This window comes from Rana temporaria, chromosome 3, assembly GCF_905171775.1.
Source record: "Rana temporaria chromosome 3, aRanTem1.1, whole genome shotgun sequence".
Lineage (NCBI taxonomy): Eukaryota > Metazoa > Chordata > Amphibia > Anura > Ranidae > Rana > Rana temporaria.
Window position 1 is genome coordinate 268,073,601 of NC_053491.1, and position 25,677 is coordinate 268,099,277.

Genomic DNA, 25,677 nt, shown 5'->3' on the forward strand with positions numbered 1-25,677 from the left:
AGCTTGCTATGGGGCACCCGAGCCGAGTCATAGCTCTGTGTGTCCATTCAGACACGGAGCCCTGACCTGGCCCCACCCCCTCTCTCCCCTGATTGGCTAATTGATTTTGATTGACAGCTGCGGGAGCCAGTGGTGCCGCTGCTGTGTCTCAGCCAATCAAGATGAGAGTCTTGAATGGCTAAGACACTTGTGGACATCGCTGGAGAGAAATGGGGCTCAGGTAAGAAATTAGGGGATGCTGGGGAGGTAGAATGCATTAAGATACATTATTTCCAAAGAGATACATTCAATATTGTAGCAACAGAAATAGACCAAATAAATGCAGTACTAAGATTGGCAGCTGACTTTTAAGGCATTAACCTATTTGTTTATTTATTTTAAATGCAACATGTTGATATTTATTTTGATTTATAAAGTTTATTATAAGCTATAATTAATATTTACAGGTTCATACTTAAAATACATATGGCTGTCCACTTGACATAATTGCTACAACTCCTATTTTTATTATTAAAGTTACAGGCCTCATTACAGTAAAAAATAATAATAATATATATATATATATATATATATATATATATAAAAAAGTTACAGACCTCAGACAAATGACCCCAGCCCAGCAGGCACACACAGCTGGCTTTCATGGAGGCACCATCTGTGTTGTGAAGCTAGGCCTGGGAAACATACTCCATCACTCCCCAGTGGCACATTGTGCACTGTTGACACTGCATGGCAGACTGCACACTGCAAACCTATAAGTAAATAACAGTGACAGGCAAGAATGTCAGATCAAACAACAACCATAGCACTCTGGGCAACGGTCTAGGTACTCTAGTGTGAAATCTGGCCCTGAGAGCCTCTCAGAAGATGCCAGGGCCTCTAGCTTGTATCTTCATATACCACTCAATCTTATTGTGAAGAAAATTATCACACAGAGACTACAATAAAGCCCAAAAACTGGGATTTACATTTCAGTAAGGAGTACTAAGAAGGAACAATATTAACGTTTGGTCAATTTTATGTTTCTAAACATCACTAGTTTAACAATTTATAAATCATTTTTTTGCATAATGTTTTTCTATTTGTTTATGATCTTTATTTTACAAATAAGCATGCAGAGTTTTCTATTAGGAAATGCTCTGCACTTGATGACTTCTTCTGCCAATGGAAAACCTATAAGGCCCCATCTCTGATAAAAGTGAGTGGGAAGGGGGGGTCACAGCTGTGTTTGTATACAGATATCTTGATATTTAGGTGACAATGCAGAATATTAACTGCATAGAAAAAAACTGAAAACGCGATGATAACAATATTTTTTGGATTTTTTTTTTAACAAACAAAAGGTGCTTTTTTGTTGTCAATTAGGGTAAGTACAGCATACCAATTGACACAGTACAGAACACTTCGGGCAAATTAGAGACATACTCATACATAAAGTAGATGTTGGTTGACCAATATATACAGTAATTATTCAGTATTAATAATACAGTAATAAAGTGTATAGAATAGGGTAACTAGCAGGTCTCATATGCCAGTTTCAGTCTCATATGCCACAGTGACCACAGGGAGCTAATCGCCAGGAGACACTAGGAAGAGGTCCAAGGGACCCACACCTTATTGTATTTCCACTGACAACCCCGAATAATGTAAGTGATCCTATACATTGGCAGGGCTGCATCAATCTGTGCCTCCCAAGAGGAGATGGATGGAGGGAAAGGGGCGATCCATTTCAGGAGAATATCATTGCTTCTCCCCAGGGCTGGTGCAAGGGTTTTTGACACATTTGGCTCCACCCCTGACTCCACCCCATTTGTCCTGCCCATGTATAGCCCACCTTTTTAATGAAGTGCCCATCAAATGCAGCCTCACCAGCGTCCATCAATGCAGCCTACCAGTGCCCATCAATTAATGTTTTCTTGCTTCAATTCATTCAGGAGTTTGGACACAGGCACAGTCCTCCATCGCCGCTGTGCCTCTGACAATATGGGGGAGATTTACTAACACTGGAGAGTGCAAAATCTGGTGCAGCTCTGCATAGAAACCAATTAGATTCCAGGTTTTTCTGTCAAAGCTTAATTGAACGAGCTGAGGTTAGAAGCTGATTGGCTACCATGCACAGCTGCACCAGATGTTGCACTCTCCATAGTAAATCAACCCCTATGTGTGAATAGAGCGTCACCTTCATTCTGATGCTTAGACTTAGTTGCTTGCTGCAGAGAGAAGAGAGTAGGAACACCATTGGCTGGGGGCCTTAGCCAGCAGTGTGCGCCCTCGGCGGCTGCCTAGTTTGCCCAGTGGTAGAAGCGGCCTTGTTCTCTCCCGTACGCAATACGTCCTGGGCAGGACTTCGTCAACAGGGAAAAGATCCATCTTTCTCATCATGTTGTATTCATTAAACACTTTTCATTTGCAATTATGATAAGTGACAGTTTTATAAGTGTTTTTACCTATTATACAATAAAGAAAATATTAGTAGACAGCACAATATATCTCCCTGCTTTTATATATCGGTATCATCATGGAGGAATTATCTCTCCAGACTTGCATTGGCTGCATGATGGTTAACAGACCCCATAGGTGAATGCATGATTTGACCATCCTGTTTAATTAGGGGTCATATTTATAAGGGGAGTGGCTTTAGGTGTCTCTGGTGGAGGCGATACAAGGTTTCTGTCACTTGAATGTTACCTGATGCCCACAGGGGCAGATCAAGAGTCTAGTTTTGAGAGGGGCACTGCCAGAAAATATGTTTTTTTTGCGGGCAATATTTGGGGGAAATGGCTGGTGTTGGAGCTTCAATCATCCCGGCATCATGGTTGTTATGGTGTCAAAATGATTAAAGCTCATTATTTCTATTATTACATTGTTGTATAAAATTAAATGGTTTAGCTCACCATAATGCCGAATTAGTGGGAGCCCCAAGTGCCACCATCTCCTGCCACGCTTTGGGGATTGTCACTTGCCACAAGTTGTGGATTGTCACTTGCCACGTCACCTGCCACATGTTTATAACTTGCCACAAGTTGCGGATTATCACTTGCCACGTTACCTGTCACATGTTGCGGATTTTTACTTGCCATGTCACCTGCCACAAGTTGCGAATTGTCACTTACCATGTCACCTGTCACACGTTGCAGATTGTCACTTGCCACATCACCTGCTACGTCACCTGCCACAAGTTGCGGATTGTCACTTGCCACGTCACCTGTCACATGTTGCGGACCTGTCACACAATTGCTCCTTGCTGTGTCCCAGATTCAGGGCTATCAGGCAGCAGAGAGATGATGTAGGCTACACAGTGAGGGAAGAAACGGCAGAGATGCAGGGCGGGCGGTGAGAGAGGATGTCATCTCTCTGCTCCCCCCGCTCTCCTGCTTGCTAATTGGCCAGCACTCACTCAGCACTCACCAAGCCGAACAACTGCCCGGCCCGCACACTCTCTCACCCGGCACCCTTCAGCCGCAGCGGAGCCGCCCTTCCTTTTTAGCTGCCCGATGGTGGAGCCGCACGTTCTGTCACCTGCCCTCCCTCACCAGCTGCCCGCGGAGCGCTCTCTCACCCACCCACGGCACTTACCTGTAAATAGTTGCTCGGGGGTGGCAAATTCCCCGTTGCCCCCCCTGGATCCGCCACCTGGATGCACAGGCTTACACCATTTTGGTTTCTAATTCATACTCCTATGTTATGAACTTTGCTTTTTCTTGCTGAGGATTTCTGGCATTGAATTGTTACATTGCACTGCACTATTTGATTGTAATATTTCATTTTGAGTAACAAATATAAAAAAAATATATTTGCTAGCCCTGGAAACAATAATAATAATAATAATAATAATAATAAAAAAGCCTGCTTAGACTCCTAATGCCTGGTACACACAAGTATTTTTTTTTCATTCAACCCAGTGGACTGAATGAAAAAAAAGCTAAAGATCTCAGGAGTAGCTGCTGTAATTCGATGTTAGTACAGCGATCTTCCCTGCTGAACTAATGTGTTGCGACATGAGGGTGGCCCCCGCCTGAACACACCCTTCAGCACTCTCAGCCATTGACAGAGAGTGCTGATCGGGAGTCGATCGGCAAACCTTTTTCAGTCATGTTCCTTTAACAGAAGCCAGCCAAATGTCCAGCTTCTGTCAAACCAGCTGCCATACACACGGGCTGAATGTCAGCCAGTTCCTATTAAACCATCCGATGCCGCCTGATATTCCACCTGTGTGTATGGCAGTGGCGTCGCTAGGGGGTGTCTATTGGGGCTACAGCTTCTCGAAGTCCTATATGTCCTAATTCACCTCTTCAATCCTTGCTGTAAGGGTTGTCTGGCAGGATGTAACTGCCTCCTGGCAGGCTGTTATGGCTTGAAGGAGTCTGGCCGGGTCTGTGCCCTGAGCTACCTCTTCCCCCTGTGCGACGGCGCCATCTTGGTCCACAGGATCAGCCTCCGCATGGTGGTATTGTGCCAACTTAGCAATCGCTCCAGAGGATTTTTTAGGCGACGACATGGTCCCCAGGGGTGCCCGGTCCGGGAGGTGTCCAAAGTGGGTGGTTTGTGAAGTTTAGGGTCACAGGATATCCGTGCAGGATTTTCGGCCGGTGGAGCTCAGCTCACTTGCGTCCTATCGAATGCCGCTCCAGGCCACGCCCCCGTAATGGATCCTGTTTAACCACTATTTGTACCTATCAGTATCATATCTAAGGCTGTGGATGCCAAGTGACACAAGGTTATGACAGTGAGACACCACACCTGGATGAAGTGGTGTAGGTGCTTTATAACAGCAGGGTCTAGTCATACATTCATTTTGGACACATATGATTTAGGAAATTGGAGCTGGCTTAAACATTTTAGACATTACCAATTTCTGCTAAATCCATACAGTATACTTAGTAGGAGAGTATATTGGCCTACCTCAATGATCATTTCTTATGGTCCCCATTCATACCTGCTCCTTTATCTAGGAACTGATCAATGTACAATTTTGCTGAGAGCAATCTGGGGATCTACACTCAGTGGTGTATTTAGGTTTTGTGCTGCCCTAGGCCTGACTAAACTCGTGCCCACTCTAATTTAAATATGACCCATCCCTTCCTGTCAAGGCCACACCCATTCACGTTTGAGACCAGCCCTGCCATCTGTAATCCACATCCCTCCCTATTTTGGCTCCACCAACGCAGCTGCTGATGTGAATGGACTTTAAGCTTTTGTTTGCTTCAAGTAGGTTTTCCATACCTATGCATGTTTATTGGAATGCAAAATCTGCATGAAGCACAGGTAAATGCAGGTCAGAAATGCACCTGTCAATGAATTCTGAGTGATCACTAAAAAAATCTGAAAAATCAGAACTAAGGCTACTTTCTTACTGGTGCAAAGCGCCTTAGAAGCTGCTAAGACCTGCTGCCAGTGCCACACTTACTAGTATTGGCGACCGCCAGTTTTTTTAGTGTGGCCCCCGGTCTGAACGTCAGGCCATTAACCGGCCGCCGGACGGTATTATCAAACGGGCAGCAGTGCGGCCACTTTATGAGGGTGCCAGACTGATTTGCCTCCTGGACCTGCCCCATTGCCCAGTCCACCCCATAAACTGGCACTACACCAAAGGTGTAGCGCAAGCCAGCTGGGACTTTTTTCATACGGAGCCAGAAGGAGGCTGTTTTTTCATGCAGGGGGTTGTTTTTTTGCCCCCTCCTGCAAAGTGCCACCCAAGATACAGCGCTGTCTACACTAATCTATGAACAGCTATCATTTTGTGCACTGACTTATCAAAGACCAACATCATGCTGACTATCTCAGCTTTCATTTTGTAAATCATTAAGTGTGACCATTATGTGTCCTTTAGGGCCCCTTTAAAGCAGCACAGGCAGGAAAGACATAATGTACTTTGTCAATGCAGCATAATTACTCTTATCACACTTTTCAGGAGAGCTTAAGTTAAATGTGACCTCTGTGAAATCCTTTAAGGTTACAGTATGCTTAGACAATGGGGATTACCGTAGAGGTATATGAAAGACAGTTGTAAATCCATTAACAAAGCAAACAATTAGAGGACTTACTTATCTTTTTTGTGAGACTCCTCAAATGATTTCTTCACTCAGACATGTTTACAGGACTATAAATTTATTCAACCATGAAAGACTAATTTACAAAATAGCAATAATAATACTATAGTATCAAAAAACCCAAGTCTCTTATGGATTTATCTGTTGATTGATTATTTTATGTAATGGTAATTATGTTAAAAACATAAAATACATATAAAACTAAGAAGTGATTTTCAGGATACATGCGAACAGGCATAAAATTTGTTCGAAGACGCGAACACCGTTAAAGTCTATGGGACACGACCATGAAAAATCAAAAGTGCTAATTTTAAAGGTTAATATGCAAGTTATTGTCATAAAAAGTGTTTGGGGACCTGGGTCCTGCCCAAGGGGACATGTATCAATGCAAAAAAAAGTTTTAAAAACTGACATTTTTCTGGGAGCAGTGATTTTAATAATGCTTAGGCTGCATTCATACCTGAACGCGGCGTATTGTACCGCGATTTGCAGCGACAAATTGCGGCGTTTTGTCCCGCGATTTGCCGTGACAAAACGCATAGTTTTATAGCCTAAAATACGAGGGAGGGGTGATTAAACATTGTCGGCTATGCCGAACGCGGAAGCCGCCTGAAAAAAAGGGTCCGGGACTTGTTTTGAGCTTCAGGCGTACAGCGTTTCGGCGTTTGGCGTGGAGATGTGAACCATCTCCATAGCCGACAATGTTAAATCACCCCTCCTGCGTATTTCAGACTGCAATAGCGTCGGGCGTAAAAACGCCTAGGTGTGAATGGAGCCTAAAAGTGAAAGAATTTAAAGTGAAATATTAATTTAAATTCCGTACCTGGGGGTGTCTATAGTATGCCTGTAAAGTAGCGCATGTTTCCCTTGTTTATAACAATCTTTGCACAAAATGACATTTCTAAAGGAAAAAAAATTATTTAAAACTACTCGCAGCTATAATGAATTGTCGGGTCCCTGAAATACAGATAAAAGTCATTGAAAGTCATTGAAAAATGAAAATAAAAATGCGTGGGGGTCCCCCCAAATTCCATTACCAGGCCCTTCAGGTCTGGTATGGATTTTAAAGGGAACTCCGCACCGCTATAGCTCGAACGGGATATCTGCACCTTCATTGGAAACTTCAGATGCTGATCCCTATCTGGCTGATGGTGTTCTGACATGCCTATTTGATCTCAATTACCTGAGATCCAACAGATTTGGTAAGCGGCAGTGATTGCCTTATTTTCTTTGAAGAACAGAAAATCTTACCTGCAGACAATTTGTCATTCTGTTGTAATTCTGGATACCGGGAATTGTGAAGCTACTGTGGGGAAATTGCCAATATGTATACACATATATAGTCTAATATATCAGCCACAATATATACATTGATATACATTGATACAGCATGATGGTTACACATATATATAGCTTATCTTGAGCAAATGTTTTCATGCAGCAATAGTTAGGGTTCCTCTATAATTAGGAGAAGTTGCTTAGACAAGTAAGAGAGATGTTTTTGCCGATGTTTGCAGATGTTATGTAACCACAAGTTTATATCAAGATAGCAATGTCTGTACATTGTACAAACACCTGCCAGGTTAGGCCACATGATAAACTGACATTTGCTGACACTCGCTGTAGCAAGAGTTGTGATAGATGTGGTCTTGTTAAGGAGCTATTGTTTGCGTCACAAATGTAACATGTTTTGTATCACCTTTGTATAACCTCTGTAACTGGGGGATTTTTATAAGCTCGATAGGTCATTGGGTAAAAGATGTGTGGGAGGGTATTAAGCTTAGGGGAGGTTTTGGGAGGTTTTGGGAAATTTTGTGGTTTAAATTGTCAACGATGTCTGATTACAATAAACAATCTATTGAACCCATCAGTGCGTCATTGGTTTATTTGATTGTCCGGCTAGCCGAAGGTTCATACACAGATCAACCAAAGAGGGTGCACCCGAGAGTGGACAGAGTGGACAGTCCACCTAACAGAACTGGTAGCAGAGGATGGTTACTGATTATTTAGGTGAGTACCCGGTTCTCCCATTTTTTTATGCTGGTTGCGATGTGTTGCTCTCCTGAATACAGTAAGCCGATCCGATAATAAAGTAATATTAGATGTTGGCAGGTTAGTTTAGTTTCAAATACACTGTTGTGACGAACACGAGGTTACGTGGTTCCCCAATAGGAGGGGCGGGCTCCGGGGACACACAGTGGTTGGCAGGGCAGACAGGTTAGTTTCAAATAGACTGTTGTGACACGCGGCGTCGTGGTTCTCGACAGGAGCGGCGACTTCGGAGACACACAGTGAACTGACACAGTGTTGGTAATAACACGCGTCATATGTTGGCAGGAAGATTTTCAAACATAGAAATAGTCTTGTTTGTTTTTGGATGGCAGGGACTTTACAAGCGTAAGAATAGTGTAGTTGTAGTCTGCGCTTGTGGATGGCAGGGACCCTTTAAGTGAAAATTTATTTCGCTTAAGGAGATAGGTACAAGGAAATTAGTACAAGGAAACAAGTACAAGGGAAAAGTACAAGGAATAAGGTATACGGTATAAGGAATATAAGTGATAAAAGAGCATAAAGGAAAAAGGAATAAAAGAATATAAGTATAGTAAGGAAACTGGCATATCGAGATGTATATGTCTGTTTCTTCTTACGTTGTTTGATCTGTGTAACGAACCGAAAGTGAAAGAAAAAAACTGTACAGTCAGATCTGTTGATCTGTGTTGTTCTGTGTTGTTTGAACGGTACGAATAGTAAAAATGATCTGTGTTGGTTGAATGGTAATCTGTGTTGGTTGAAAGGTAATAGTGATATTTGTGAGTTCTTCTCATCAGTTGTGGTGTCCACACTGTCAAAGACGTTCTAGACATAGAGTAAGAGTATTTTAAGAAATTAATGTTATTGTGCCTGCTGAAGCTTATCGTTAATATAACACTAATAATATATAACACTAATAATACAATTGCTGCTATTTATAACACGCATTGTGCTACTGCTTGAAGGAATATATAGAGTTTATTTTGGATTTCATTTAGTCATGGGTAACGATTTGGGAAAGGATCCTAATGTTGACACACCTTTACAATTTGTATCAGGCACTTGTGGGATTATAGTCACTGATCCATTCGGGGTGAACATATATGAGCGCAGCCTGCAATTGGGGGTCGCACGGCTTAGCGCTATCGGCCCCCTGAATGAAGGAGATTGGGAAGAAGTCAAAAGAATAATAGGGGTTCACCCAAAATACAATTATGCCCCCCGGTGCCTGGGATGAAAAGTATATGAAAACTCATCACATATACCAAACAAGACAGAGAGATAGTGCAGCAAGAGACACAGGAAGAATTACCAGGAAAGTTTTTCAGTTCCTGATGCTAAGATGCCTCTCATTAACATAGGAAGGACAGGAGTCCATATAATTCATACTGTTATCATGTAAACAAGCCCCAGGGGAAGATTTTTATGCCTTTGACAGATTTACAAGTTATACTTAAGAGTACATAAACAGTTAGGAGTGGAGGACATACATTTTGAATAAATTGTCTGGAAAAGATGATTTGAGGGTCAACCTGATTAGGGACAGGTCTACCCTAGAAGGAGTTAAGCATAGACTGTATTATATATATATAGAACTAAGGAAAAACTTTTGTTTGTTTGTAAGGGTGGTATTGATTTGAAGTAAATGAAGTGATTGTTTGTAAATATATGAAGATACATAAAAAGTCTTGTGCCTCCACGAGCCAAGGTGTTTTATGGGTTACTGTGAAAACTTATATAGATCTTGATGGATCTAGACCGAGAAGATAAGTGAACCCCGCTTTTGACAAAAGAGCGGCCCGCAATGACAAACATTTTGTCATAACATTTTGTTACCAGCGGTTAATAACGAATCGGTGTCTGGAGTTCGTTGGCCAATAAAATAAAGCATTTGGAAAATGTCAAGAGTGAGTGAGGTTTCGAGAAGTTCCCCAGAGCTCTCTGTGAATGGATTAAAAGTATTCTGTGTGAGTGGGTGATGGAATATGTTGCAATATTACAAAGGAACTTGTGTATTTATTATTTGTATTGTTTATATTGCTAGGTAAACTTTGTATATGTATATAGAGTTTTGGGGGTGTTTTTTTATGGAGTTCATCAGAGAGGTTACACACTTACATATCCCTGTTTGAAACAAACAGCAGAATCAGATTTATTACTATTTTTTGGGGAGAGTCAAAAGAGAGCTAGATTGTATCCAAATTTAGGGGATGAAGACCGTTAGTGAGTACAGCCGTTATAGTGCAGACGCTTTAAAGGAACAACTAGAATTAGAAACTCTACAGAAAAAAAAAAGGAAAAAAAAAAGAAAACACGGACTTACACAGTCAGACTTGCAGAGGTAGTCTGAGCATCCACAGTACCCATCCTCACGGGGAAACAGTTTCTACTAAGGGTGCCCAGAACAAATCCCTTCCATCATCATGCATTTTGTTCCGACCGATTGGAAAGTCCTACTACAAGTGATATTACAAATTGACAGCATAAAAACACGTTTATTACTTGATAAGTGGAGCCACCACGACCTTGTGTATTAATAAGACAGACTTCATAAATGACAAATGTACCGAAAGAAGCTCTATGGGTATAAATGGCACAACAGTGATACATAAGGTGACAGCACCACTCCCAGTATGCACTCTTGCGGGAGAACTGGTGACACACATGTCTTTTGCAGTTTTGTTTAGAGTGTCCAGTCTGCTTACTGGGAAGAGACTTAATGGTAGCATTGCAGAAAACGTTGACTTTTGACAAAAGGGGGAGACTGACTGCAACTTCAATGAAATGTGACTTGACGAACCCAAGAAGACGTGACATGGGTGGGTTCTTTTTGAACTTGCCAATATCTTTGGAAAATCATCCTATATGGGCTAACAAATACAATAAACAATACCCTTTGAGTGAGGAAAAGTTGGTGGGCATAAGACCCCAGATTGAGGCATACCTGGAAATGGGGATTCTAAGGCCTCATACAGACGAGAGGATATCCGCTGGAAACGGTCCGCCGGACCGTTTCCAGCGGATAAATCCTCTGGCGGATTTGGAACTGATGGCTGTACACACCATCAGATCGAAATCCCCGCGGAATACATCCGCGGTGACGTGGCCGCGCCGTCGCCGCGACGATGACGCGGCGACGTGCGAGACCCTGGAAGGTAAATACTTCCACGCATGCGTCGAATCATTACGACGCATGCGAGGTATGGGAGCGGACGGACTGATCCGGTGAGTCTGTACAGACGACCGGATCAGTCTGCTGGACTGGATTCCAGCGGATAGATTTTGTAGCATGCTACAAAATTTTTATCCGCTGGGAATCCATCGGCTGGATTTTTATCCGCCGAAAATTGTCCGCTCGGGCCTACACACGACCGGATCTATACGCTGGAAATGATCCGCGGATAAATCCCAGCAGATAGATCCCAGCGGATAGATCCGGTCGTGTGTACGGGGCCTAAGGGAGATTTCAGTCCCTGGAATACCCCGATAAACCCTGTAAAGAAAGCCAATGGCACATGGAGGTTAGTACAGGATCTAAGGAAGGTAAACAAGGCAATTATTCCACTTCCCCCTTGGTAGCAGATATTACAGCTGTATTTGGAACTATTCCCGCAGAATCCAGATACTACACAGTAGTGGACCTGTCTAATTCATTTTGGTCCGTCCCAATTATTTGGGAAGCGCAAAGCCTTTTCGCTTTTCAGTGGGCTAGTGGTCAGTCTAGTGGACATTCTAGTGATCAGTCTAGTGGTCAATTGACCTGGACTCGTCTCCCGCAAGGCTTTGTGGATAGTCCAGCAGCCTTTTAAATTGTATTAAAGGCAACATTGGAGGACTGGGAACCAAAGCGGGGATCCACCTTAATCCAGTATACCGATGACCTCTTGCTCTCCAATGCAGAATTAGAAGCCTGTGAAGTAGACTCACAGCGTTTATTAGACCACTTAGCAAGCAAAGGACACCTGGCCTCGAAGAAGAAAATCCAGTATGCAAGTACCCAAGTGGAATATTTGGGGTGCATCATAGAGGCAGGAGAATGAAAGGTCTCACCCGCCAGAGTCAAGGCAGTAACCTCCTTAAAGCGGGAGTTCACCCATTTATTTAATTGTTGCCCTTTTCCCCTTAGATTCCTGCTCGTTTGGTCTAGGGGAGTCGGCTATTTGTTTTAAAATATGAGCAGTACTTACCCGTTTTCGAGATGCATCTTCTTCCATCGCTTCCGGGTATGGGTCTTCGGGAGCGGGCGTTCCTTCTTGATTGACAGTCTTCCGAAAGGCTTCCGACGGTCGCATCCATCGCGTCACTCATAGCCAAAAGAAGCCAAAAGTCGGTGCGGCTCTATACTGCGCCTGCGCACCGACGTTCGGCTTCTTTCGGAAAATCGTGACGCGAAGGATGCGACCGTCGGAAGCCTCTCGGAAGACTGTCAATCAAGAAGGAACGCCCATTCCCGCAGCCCATACCCGGAAGCGACGGAGAGGATGCATCTCGTAAACGGGTAAGTACGGATCATATTTTAAAACCAATAGCCGATTCCCCTAGACAAAACGAGCATTAATCTAAGGGGAAAATGTGCTCTCTAACGGTGAACCTCCGCTTTAAGCAGGCCAATAGACAAAGCAGCCATGCTGTCCTTTCTGGGGTCAATCGTATACTGCAGGCAGTGGATTCCCGATTGTTCTCATTGGGATAGCATCCTAAGAAAAACTACATTTGCAGAAGCACCAAAGATAGTGGAATGGACAGAGGATAGAGTAGAAGCCTTTGAGAGACTGATCCGGGCTCTGACCCAGGCTCCGGCTTTAGCCCTCGCGAATTATGAAAAGTCATTTCAGTTGTACTGTGTGGTATCGGGAGGAACCTATACAGCGGTTTTGACACAGAGACATGGGGAAAGGAAAGGAATAGGCCAGTTTCATACCTGTCAAAGAAGTTACCTCCCGTAGTTCTTGGCATGCCTCATTGCAGTAAAAGATGCAACCAAAATAGTCCATGGTAATGTGATGGAACTTTCCACCACCCATACGGTATTGTCCCTCCTCCAAAACATGACTACGCAACATATGACAGCACAGCGACTGCAAGCTTGTTAATAAAGACAAGTAGACCCAACAGCTCCTCTGATCGTTTTTGGGATCCCTAATTGCTTGTTTAGGACATTGTATCTATTTTTCTAGATATTCTCTCATTTAAGGTTTTTCACTCATTAAAGCTGAACAAAAAAAATATTAAAAGCCAGCAGCTACAAATACTGCAGCTGCTGACTTTTAATATCAGCACACTTACCTGTCCTGGAGTCCAGCGCCGTCCGCAGCAGAGGATGAGCGATCGCTCGTCACTCTGCTGCCCCCCCCGCCATCCTCGGTGAGGGAACCAGGAAGTGAAGGGCTCTGGCTTCACTGCCCGGTTCCCTACAGTGCATGCGCCGTCTGACTGGCTCCCGCTGTGTTCTGGGAGCCGAGTGTTCCCAGAACACAACGGGGGGGGGGCGGGAACTGACGTTTTGCCCGCAGTCTACCCGCAGACTGTGTGGCCAGAAGTGGGTGCAAATGCCTGTCTTTAGACAGGTATCTGCACCCCCCTCCCCCCTGAAAGCTGTCAAATGTGACATCGGAGGGGGCAGGGTTCTGATCAGCGGGAGTTCCACTTTAGGGTGGAGCTCCGCTTTAACACATTTTCACCTCATTTATGTGGTAGCGCACTATTTTTGTTTTACCATTTTATGGACTGAATATTTAAGGTTTTTTAGTTGCTGCGCCACTTCACTTATGTTTGTTATTTTATACCATTTTGATCATCATTAATTTGCAACACATTTGTTCACTTGTTCATTTATTTATTTAGTTTTATAGGGTTTAGCCCAGATTTTTTTCCTTTGACACTGACATATTTTATAATACCATTATCTAGCTGCTACCCTATATATATATTTATTTATTCATTTATACATCACTGTTGTGGCACTTATGGATATTTTTGAGTATCAGAAAAATAGGAAAATTTACCCTGATGGGGTGTTTGACCGCACCAGTCCTGAAACTGACAGCATTGGGGGTATCTTAATGAGACTCAAAAATGTACTGGTGGGGGCGTGGCCTGGACATGGCCGAGTGAGGCAGCACCTGCCGACTCTGTCAGAGGAGACACGACAGGCTCTGGAAGAGCCTATCACCCTAACTGAACTGCAGCTTGCACTGAAAGGCACCAAACCGGGCAAAGCCCTGGGACCGGACGGATTGACGACTACTTACTACAAAACCCTTTTCTCCTCCCTGGGCACACATTTGGTTAAACTGTATAACACCCGGGACAATGGGCAGCTGTTTCATACGGCGACCCTACAAGAACAGATTGCTGTTATACCTAAAGAGGGCAAAGACCCATCCCAGTGTGGGAGTTATCGGCCAATCTCCCTCCTTAATACGGACCTGAAGCTCTTTACAAAGATCCTGGCCTCCAGGTTGCAGCAACATTTGCCTGGCCTGGTACACCTTGACCAGGTGGGGTTTGTCCCGGCTAGGGAGGCAGGGTACAATACCACCAAAGTCCTTAATTTGCTGCATGTCGCGTCCAAGGGAGGGACACCTTGGGGCTGATTTACCAAGCCTTTACTCCATGACTCATGGAGCAAAAGCAGGAGTAGCAGCCGTTTTGACATTTACTAAAGTAATACGCTGCTAGTGCAGTGTATTTCCTTAGTTACTAAAGTTTCTTCTCTCCCGATCTTCCGCCGGGACCCTGGGCTTCGGCGAATTCTGCTGGGGGAGGGCGCCATCCCTCTGTCCTCTCCGGAGCCTTCCGCCGGGGCCCCCAACCCATTTAAGCTCTTTTTCATTAGGGGGGGGCATCCAGACTTCGGTGACTTCTGCCGGGGGATGGCGCCTATCCCCCGGTCTTTCCGGTGCCTTCCGCCAGGGCTCCGGTCTTGTTTGTCTTCTGCCAGGGGTGCGCCAAATCCCTGGTCTTTTCTCTGCTGTCTTGGCGTTCCCTCTTCTGCCTGTCTCCCCCGTGGAGCCAGGGCTTTCTTCCCTCTTCTGCCTGTCTCCTCCGGGAGCCCAGGGCTTTCTTTCTGCTGTCTTCTCTGTTCCCTCTTCTGCCTGGCTCCCCCGCGGAGCCAGGGCTTTCTTTCCGCTTCTTTCTTCTCTGTTCCCTCTTCTGCCTGACTCCTCCGGGAGCCCAGGGCTTTCTTTCCGCTGTCTTCTCCCTTCTCTTCCATTCGATGTTGACACGACGAGGTCCCGCGCTGACATGCCGTGTGAGCGGCGGGCATCGACTTATATAGGGCAATGCCACCATGTGACCTCAACCCATGTGACATCACATTCCCTGGGCATGATGGGAATGTGATGACACATGGGTTGAGGTCACATGGTGGCATTGCCCTATATAAGTCAATGCCCACTGCTCAGACGGCATTCCAGCGCGAGACCTCGCCGTGTCAACATCGAATGGAAGAGAAGGGAGAAGACAGCAGAGACAAGCCCTGTGCTCCGCGGAGGAGCCAGGTAGAAGCGGAAGGCACCGCAGAAGCCCGGAGGGTGGCGCCCTCCGGCGGAAGACAGCAGAGACAAGCCCTGGGCTCCGCGGAGGAGCCAGGCAGAAGCAGAGTAGAAGCCCGGGGGGGGGGCTACAGCCCCCCCGGCAGAAAGCGACGAAGCCCGGAGCCCTCCCCCATAAGCAAGGTGCTTCATGGTGAAGGGGGCTCCGGCAGAAAACAGCCCAGGGGGGGGCTACAGCACCCCCCCGGCAGAAATCGACAAAGCCCGGAGCCCTCCCCCATAAGCAAGGAGCTTCATGGTGAAGGGGGCTCCGGCAGAAAACAGCCCGGGGGGGGCTACAGCACCCCCCCCGGCAGAAATCGATGAAGCCCGGAGCCCTCCCCCATAAGCAAGGAGCTTCATGGTGAAGGGGGCTCCGGCAGAAAACAGCGTAGAAGCCCGGGGGGGGGGGGGCTACAGCACCCCCCCGGCAGAAATCGACGAAGTCCGGAGCCCTCCCCCATAAGCAAGGAGCTTCATGGTGAAGGGGGCCCGGCGGAAGACGGCGCAGAAGACCGGGGTAGGTGTACCCCCCGGCAGAAATCAGCGAAGCCTGCCCCCCCCCGAATGCAAAAGAGCCTTATGGTGGAAGACGGCGAAGCCCGGGCCCAATGGGGTGGTGGTGGGGCCCCCCGTCAGAAGACCCCCAGCTGACTAATAAATTAATTTATAAATGTGTGTGGTGTATTATTTTTTTTACATTTTTTTCCCCAGGTGAATGGGTAGGGGTACAATGTACCCCATACTCATTCACATAGGGTGGGGGGGCCGGAATCTGGGGGCCACCTTATTAAAGGGGCCTCTCAGATTGTGATAAGCCCCCCGCCCGCATACCCCCGACAACCAATGGGCAGGGTTGTCGGGAAGAGGCTCTTGTCCCTATCGACATGGGGACAAGAGTGCTTTGGGGTGGGGGGGCAGTGCCCCCCTCCCCCACAGCACACACTCCCCCATGTTGAGGGCATGCGGTCTGGTACGGCTCAGGAGGGGAGGGGGCGCTCGCTCGTCCCCACCCCCATTCCTGTCCGGCCAGACTGCGTGCCTGGGATAAGCGCTTGGTCTGGATCTGGGGGGGGACCCCACGCTGGTTTTCGGCGTGGGTTTAACCCCTCACGTTCCGGACCAAGCCGAAGAGCCTAATGTACCCCTGGAGGGGGACCCGCGCCGGTTTCTTGTTTGAAATTTGGCGCAGAGTTCCCCTTTATCCCGGTCCTGTCAGGGGGGGAAATGCCTGATCGTCTGTTCATACAATGTATGAACAGCGATCTGTCATTTTCCCTAGTCAGTCCCACCCCCTCTTACAGTTAGAACACACCCAGGGAACATAATTAACCCCTCCCTCGCCCCTAGTGTTAACCCCTTTCCTTGCCAGTGACATTTTCATAGTAAGCAATGCATTTTTAGAACATTGGTCGCTAGAAAAATGCCAATGGTCCCAAAAATGTGTCCGCCATAATGTCGCAGTACCGATAAAAATCGATGTTCGCCGCCATTACTAGTAAAAAAAAAAAACAATAAAAAAGCCATAAAACTAAACACTATTTTGTAGAGCTATAACTTTTGCGCAAACCAATCAAACGCTTATTGCGATTTATTGGAACCAAAAATATGTCGAAGAATACGTATCGGCCTAAACTGAGGGAAAATAAGATTAATTTTAGATAATTTGGGGGATATTTATTATAGCAAACAGTAAAAATTATTTTTTTTGGTAAAAAAAAAAAGTCGCTCTATTTTTGTTTATAGCAAAAAAAAAAAAAACGCAGAGGTGATCAAATACCACCAAAAAAAAAAAAATATTTGTGGGAAAAAAAGGACGCCAATTTTGATTGGGAACCACGTCGCACGACCGTGCAATTGTCAGTTAAAACGATGCAGTGCCGAATCACAAAAACTGGCCCGGTCATTGACCAGTAATATGGTCTGGGGCTCAAGTGGTTAAAAATTAACAAAACACTAAAGTTAGCCCAATTTTTGGTGATAATGTGAAAGATGATGTTACACCGAGTAAATAGATACCTAACATGTCACGCTTTACTATTGCAAACACTCATGGAATGGCCCCAAACATCAGTACTTTAAAATCCCCATAGGCAACCTTTTTTTATTTTTTTTCAGGTTACCAGTTTATAGCTACAGAGAAGGTCTAGTGCTAAAAGTATTACTCTCGCTCTAACGCATGCGTCAATACCTCACCTGTGTGGTTTGAACGGTGTTTACATATGTGGGCGGGACTTATGCAAGTCCCGCCCACATATGTAAACATTGTTCAAACCACACATGTGAGGTATTGACGCGTGCGTTAGAGCGAGAGCAATACTTTTAGCACTAGACCTCCTCTGTAACTCTAAACTGTTAACCTGAAGGAAAAAAAATGTGCGTGTTCGCTTCTGACTGGGAGGACAGGGGCATTTTAATTATTATGAATAAGGTGAATGATGAGCGCAAAAAATTGATGAATGGTGCACATAGAAAATGAAAAATAAATATAAATGTGAAACGTCCACTGTGAAAAAGATCTCTTATATAAAGAGAAAAATACACCAAAGTGATACATTCATCAGTGACCCTGTGATAATTAAATGAATGATACAAAATATAAATCAACAATCCTCTATGGTCAGAGGAAGTGAATAACCAAATGAGGCAAAATCCCTATGATGATAAGCGATGTGTTAAAAAATGTCCCAAATGATGACAATCCATCCGTGCACATGTGATGAAAAAATTCTTGTGTACAGCTGGGCTCACAGAGCGCTTACCTCCATATCATGAAAAACCAGTATATCCTCGGATGGGGTCAGTCCCAGAGGCGAGTGTCTCCCCGACTTCCTCCTCGCTGGATCAGTAGCCAGCCCGACAGCATCCTTCTCCCTGTGTTTGCAGTTGCGGTCTTCACCAAAATGGCGGCTCCGTTTTGCACATCCACTAAAGGTGTCTCCAAATGGATAAAAAAGACTTCCAATGGTGAAGTATGTCCATGCAGGTTTTATTATAATAAAAAAGGGGTATAAACAATGGTTTAAGCTTAACAGAAGCTTTAACCAAACAACGATAAAAACAGCAATCCGGCTGACCCCATCCGAGGATATACTCTGCTGGTTTTTCATGATATGGAGGTAAGCGCTCTGTGAGCCCAGCTGTACACAAGAATTTTTTCATCACATGTGCACGGATGGATTGTCATCATTTGGGACATTTTTGATCACATCCCTTATCATCATAGGGATTTTGCCTCATTTGGTTATTCACTTCCTCTGACCATAGAGGATTGTTGATTTATATTTTGTATCATTCATTTAATTATCACAGGGTCACTGATGAATGTATCACTTTGGTGTATTTTTCTCTTTATATAAGAGATCTTTTTCACAGTGGACGTTTCACATTTATATTTATTTTTCATTTTCTATGTGCACCATTCATCAATTTTTTGCGCTCATCATTCACCTTATTCATATCTTTTGTTTGTTGTTATTGCAATTTAGATTTGAGCAGCATTAATTTTTCACTTCACTTTGTATTGTTTAATTTTCCACCCCTCACTTTTGGGGTATTGGCTAGCGCTTCAGTTCCCCCCTTTGTATTTTAATTATTATTATTTATTTTTGTTACGTAATAATTCACTAAGACCTCCCCTTCAGCCTGGAAAGCATGAGTTCAGGAAAAAAAAAAGCTCTCATGCTTTCAGCAGCCATTGCAGCTTTGTTCCTGCATGTGAGATGAACTGAGCCTGCTCAGACACTTAGAAAAAAAAATTCCTTTATTTTTAAAAGGTGAAAATCACTTGGATGCTCATAGAGCGTGGGTGGGTTATTACCAGGTGTAAGCACTTACAAGCTCACCCAAACTAGAGACTGAAATTTGTTCATGTGATTTCAATTGCTAAATTAGCACACATGTTATAAAAAGCGTGGACAGAGCAGTCCTCAGCTGCTCTCAGAGGGGCAGGCATGTTGCTTCTAAACAGAAATGTGGGTTGGAGCATGTTTATTTTTATTTTGCCAATGTTTTTTGTTTATTTTTAAATGATGTTCACTTTGATGTATTTGTCTCTGCTGCCTTATTTTTAAAAAAAATTCTGAAGATGTTGGGACGGTTAACCTATGTTTATTTTGATTTTTGAAATTTATTTTTGTTTGTGTGTGTGTGTGTTTGTTTGTCTTTTTTGCTTTCCTTGTTTTGTTGACCAATAAAAATTACTTTAAAATTTTGAAGTTTGTTTTTTGTTACTTTTTCATGCTACAGTCAGCTGCAGCTGAAATAGGTTTGGGCCTAACACATTAGGTGTGTTTTTTGTCTAAGCTTCTTTCCTGGTGTGTAATCATGAAATGTTTGCCATGTTTAATCTCGATGAAATTAAAGACAAACTGGTAAGTATTTTCTTTTTACTGCAGTGGTCCTCAGCCCTCAAGTTCCCTCGACAGGACATGTTTTGTGGATTTCTCTTATCAAGAATTGCTGTCCAGACTGTCTTTTAAAGCACATGTGCAAGATGAATGAAAACCTGCAAACATGGCCTGTGGGGGGGGGGGGGGGGGGCTATTGGTAGACAGGCTTGAAGTGCTGATTTACAGCACTGTGCTTAAATCTAGCGCAAGGCAATCCTATTCTAATTGTGGGTGTTTGAGGGAAGCCAAGTGAGTGTTAGAACCCCTGCTTGTGTTTTTTTTGGGTTGAGCTTTGTGTCCCTTTTCTTAAAATTGGTTTCACTTCCTGTCACACAGCTGAACAGGAAGTGAGGTTAAAACCCTACCAGTGTCTTTTCTTGGGGACACAGGTCAATCTAACTAGTGTCCCCATTAAGCAAATTGCACTCCAGCACTGCTGTGTACACCCCAAATCATGGGTCTTCAAACTACGGCCCTCCAGTTGTTCAGGAACTACAATTCCCATCATGCCTAGTCATGTCTGTGAATGTCAGTGCATTACAAGGCCTCATGGGATGTGTAGTTCTACAACAGCTGGAGGGCTGTAGTTTGAGGATCCCTGCCCCAAAGGATTATTTCGTTTGGGGTTTAGTAAAGGCAAAGCCACTCTGCAGTACAAGCGTAGTCGCTGAAAATCAGAGAGGAAGCACTGATGGTTTTAACATCCAATCCTGTAGAAGCAAAGTTTTTTTGTTTTCTTCCTTACTTGTCCACTTGTAGTGCAAAGTGGATTTGCCTTTAGTAAATGGACCCCCAAAGTCCAAGATCCCTAATAATTTGGGGTGTACACAGCCCAATGTTAGAGTGCAATTTATATTATGGGAAACTATTTAGATTGATCTCTGTGTCCCCAAGAAAAGATATTAGTAAGGATTTACCCTCACTTCCTGTTTGGCTATGTGACAGGAAGTGAATGAATTTGAATTAGAAAGGGTGAAGACACCTCACAAATGTTACTATCAGAGGTTGCAGACATCCCCAAAAAATGAGCAGATAATACTTATTTGCAAATTAATACTTTTTTATTTAACACTAGCTGAATACCCGGCGTTGCCCGGTCTTCCTATCTTAAACTTTTGGGGAGGAAAATCATAGTAATATAAATATACCCATCTTTTATATAAGGGTGTAGGTAAGGGTTAATTTAACTGTCATATATTTGTATTTGGCATATAAGTAATATGTGTAGCAGGTATTATTGAAATATCTCCAGGCGTACAGAAGTTATGTGGGAACATACATTTCCCATTGATTTGTGTAGCGCTGACATTCTTGTATATTGATGTGTGTTTGCATACTTTAATACAACGTCTATGGACATTGCTATGTTTAAGTATTTGGAGCCATCTAGTGACCAAATACTGGTAATGCAGAGAGATGTTTGGTTGAGGATTTTGGGTTGCCTTGGAGACGAGGGGAGACAGGAGTGTAAACAAAAAGCCTTCTGGATGCTGATGCCGAGCTGCTGGGGAGCGAAGGCTGAGCTCGGAGAGCTAGAGGACAGTGGCCGGATTGCAGAGACCGGGAGACACTCATCCGAGCATCGGAGAACCGGATCCATCCAGCGGAGCTGAACAGAGCTGACGGAGAAGCAAGTTGCAGTCACAGGACCCTGAACAAAAGTTACTACCCGGAGCTCCGATCCAGTGGGTGAGCGGGTCACGACCCACAGTTTGCTAAGTTTACACGCATTTAGACTCATATACAGGCCTCACTGGGATTTATAGTTCCACAGAGGAACTGAAACTGAGAAGGCTTGAGGCCTATCTAATTTGAAGTTTCAAGCGATTTTAAAATAGTTGTTGCAGTTACACCAGGAGCATTTTCACTTCAATTTGACTCATCAAAACTGTGGATTACAAATCACTTTAGCTAGCGAAGAAAAGAAGATCCAAGACCAAGTACTTTAAGTGAGATCTCACGCATAGCTAATAAAGTAGGGGGAGCTCCCAGGTATAAAATGTTTATGTATACTGTTTTCAAATAGCTTATGTTTAAATCAATTGTGCTGTCGTCTTACGTTGGGATGACAGCACAATTACTGTAATCACTTCTTTGCATATTTCACAGTAAAATATATCTCTGGTTAAGTATCCAGTTGTTGTGGCGTACAGTTTTTCTCACTCCAAGTGCAGTCAGTGGATCCTGGGGTTATAATACAGGTATTTTGTATTGTCTTACATTGTATTGTATTGCATTGCATCACAGCTGTGCCAAGGTGATTGAGCCAAGTTAGTGGGGTTTATTGGTAGAGTGCAGGCCCAAATTAAACCAGCAGCTCCTTCGGGGGTCAGTGCTACATTTGCATGGGACTTTAAACAAAAACCCCGACCCTCACAAATGGGGGTAGTTAAGGGATAAATTAACTATCCTATAGTTTAAGTGGACATATAAGTAACATGTGACCAAGTGTTATCGAAATATGTACAGCCGTTTGGAAGGTATGAAGTAACATGTATTTCCCATAGAGTTGAATGGGACTTTAAAGAAAAACCCCGACCATGGCAAATGGGGGTGGGTAAGGGTTAAACCACCTATCCTATGTTTGTTACTGACATATAAGTAACATGTGTGCCAAGTTTCATGTTAATATCTTTAGCCGTTTGGACGTGATGCTGGAACATACATACATACATACACACACACACACACGTTGAGTTTTATATATATAGATTGGGTGGTGTTTGTTGGGGGCCCTAACACACACATTCATGCATATTAGCAACGCTGTATCCTGGCCTATTGGCATGGTTATATTTTCTTAGGCCTCTCAATAAAACTCTCTGAAATTTGTACTTCAACTAGAACTATAATCAACACTTTTTATTTTCTTTAATTTTGGATAGAGTGAGGGAGGGTTATAGGCCCTGTCAGTTTATTTTGTATTATCTGTGTCCAATTGGGGAGATTTGCCTTCACTTCCTGCCCCATAGCCAAACAGGAAGTGAGAGAAAAACTATGCAAATTAAGGGAATCCAGTAACCCCCTCCCCCCAGAACTAGTGTGTGGGTCCCCTGAAAATTCCTGGGCGGGTCATAAAAAAACAGGGTGTGGCCTTGACAGGAAGGGGTGGGTCATTTTTCTATTAGGAGGTGCAGAAATGTAGTCAGGCCTAGGGCAGCACAAAACCTAAATATACTACTGCATATTAGGGCTTATTTATACTGGATCCGATTAACAGAATGTTTTTATATTGTGGGAGGAAACCCACGCAGGCACAGGGAGAACATGCAAACTCCAGGCAGATGGTGTCACGGGCGGGATTTCGAACCAGTGACCCTTTTGCTGCTAGGTCAAAGTGCTATACACTACACCACTGTGCTGAACGAACATGATTGCAGCTGAAAGCATGAGATCTTTTCTTTTTTTTTTGCAATACCATGCTTTCCAGCCTTATTGACCCCGCCTCTCTCCATAAAGAGGACCTGTCACACACTAGTCCTATTACAAGGGATGTTTACATTCCTTGTAATAGGAAGAAAAGTGATCCAAAATAAAAAAAAGGGACAAAAAAGTGCAAAAATAAAAATATTAGGTAAAAAAAAAAAAAAATAAACGTCCCTGTCCCTAGTAGCTCGCACTCAGAAGCGAATATGCATGTAAGTCCCGCCCACATATGTAAACACCATTCAAACCACACATGTGAGGTATTGACGCGTGCATTAGAGCGAGAGAAATAATTCTAGCCCTAGACCTCCTCTGTAACTCTGAACTGGTCACCTGTAAAAAAAAATCAAGCATTGCCTATGGATACTTTTATGTCCCGAGGTTTGGCGCCATTCCATGAGTGTGTGCAATATTAAAGCGTGACAAGTTGGTATCTATTTACTCAGTGTAACATCATCTTTCACATTATCCAGAAAAATTGGGCTAACTTTACTGTTTTGTTATTTTTTAATTCATGAACCGTGTTTTTTTTTGGGCCAAAAAAAAAAGGCATTTAAAAAATTATTGCGCAAATACCGTTGGAAATCATGCTTAGAACTGTCCCTGTACAAGATGTCATTTCTGAAGTGAAAAAAAAGTAATTTTAAAGTACTCATGGCTATAAAGAATACAGTCATTGCTCATTAAAACTAAAAAAATAAAACAATGTATGGGGGTCCCCCCAAATTAAATTACCAGGCCCTTCAGGTCTGGAATGGATATTAAGGGGAACCCCGTCGTAAAAACAAAAAAAATGGTGTGGGGTCCCCCCAAATATCCATACCAGGCCCTTCAGGTCTGGTGTGGATTTTAAGGGGAACTCCACCCCAAATAAAAAAAAATGGCGTGGAGTCCCCCTAAAAATCCACACCAGACCCTTATCCGAACACGTTAACCTGGCCGGCCGCAGAAAAGACGGGGGGACAGAGTGCGCCCCCCCTCTCCTGAACCGCACCAGGCCACATGCCCTCAACATGGGGAGGATGTCCCCATGTTGATGGGGACAAGGGCCTCATCCCCACAACCCTTGCCCGGTGGTTGTGGGGGTCTGCGGGCGGGGGGCTTATCAGAATCTGGAAGACCCCTTTAACAAAGGGGACCCCCAGATCCCGGCCCCCCCCTATGTGAAATGGTAATGGGGTAGATTGTACCCCTAACCATTTCACCCAAAAAAAGTGACAAAAGTGTGAAAAATTACAGTAGCCGGTTTTTGACAAATCTTTTAATAAAATATTCTTTCCGCGGTTCCTTCTTCTTCTTTCATTCGGGTTTCTTCCTCTGCTTCTTTCTTGGGTCTTCTCGTCCACATCTTGCCCGACGTCTCCCATCTTCTTCTCTGTCCGTCGACCTTCTCGTCCCGCATCTTCTTGATCTTCTGGGCGCTGAGCTTGAAATTGAAGACCCCGCCGTGTTCCCGCTCCTGGGACCCGCCCCCCTCTGACGCCACAGGTAAACTCATATGAAAGTCCGCGTGTGGTATATGTGCGTCAGAGGGGGGCGGGGTCACATGAGCGTCACACGGCGGGAACTTCAATTGGAAGCTCGTCCGCATAGTGCGGCAGCTTCTTCTTCTCCGGACGGCGCGCTTGAAATTGAATTCCCCCGCCGTGTGACGCTCTGTGACCTCGCCCCCCTCTGACGCACATGACTTTATAAGGAGTTTACTTGTGGCGTCAGAGGGGGGCGGGTCCCAGGAGCGGCTAATTCAATTTCAATCGCTGCGTCCGGGGAAGAAAAAGATGTGGACGAGAAGGCTGAAGGACGGACGGAGAAGATAGAAGAACTCTTCGGGCAAGATGTGGATGAGAAGACCCAAGAAAGAAGCAGAGGAAGAAACCCGAATGAAAGAAGAAAAGAAGATTTTATTAAAAGATTTGTCAAAAACCGGCTACTGTCATTTTTAACACTTTTAATTTTTTTTTTGGGGTGAAATGGTAGAGGTACAATGTACCCCATTACCATTTCACATAGGGGGGGCAGGATCTGGGGGTCCCCTTTGTTAAAGGGGTCTTCCAGATTCTGATAAGCCCCCCCGCCCGCAGACCCCCACAACCACCGGGCAAGGGTTGTGGGGATGAGGCCCTTGTCCCCATCAACATGGGGACATCCTCCCCATGTTGAGGGCATGTGGCCTGGTGCGGTTCAAGAGAGGGGGGGTGCACTCTGACCCCCCCCTCTTTTCTGCGGCCGGCCAGGTTAACG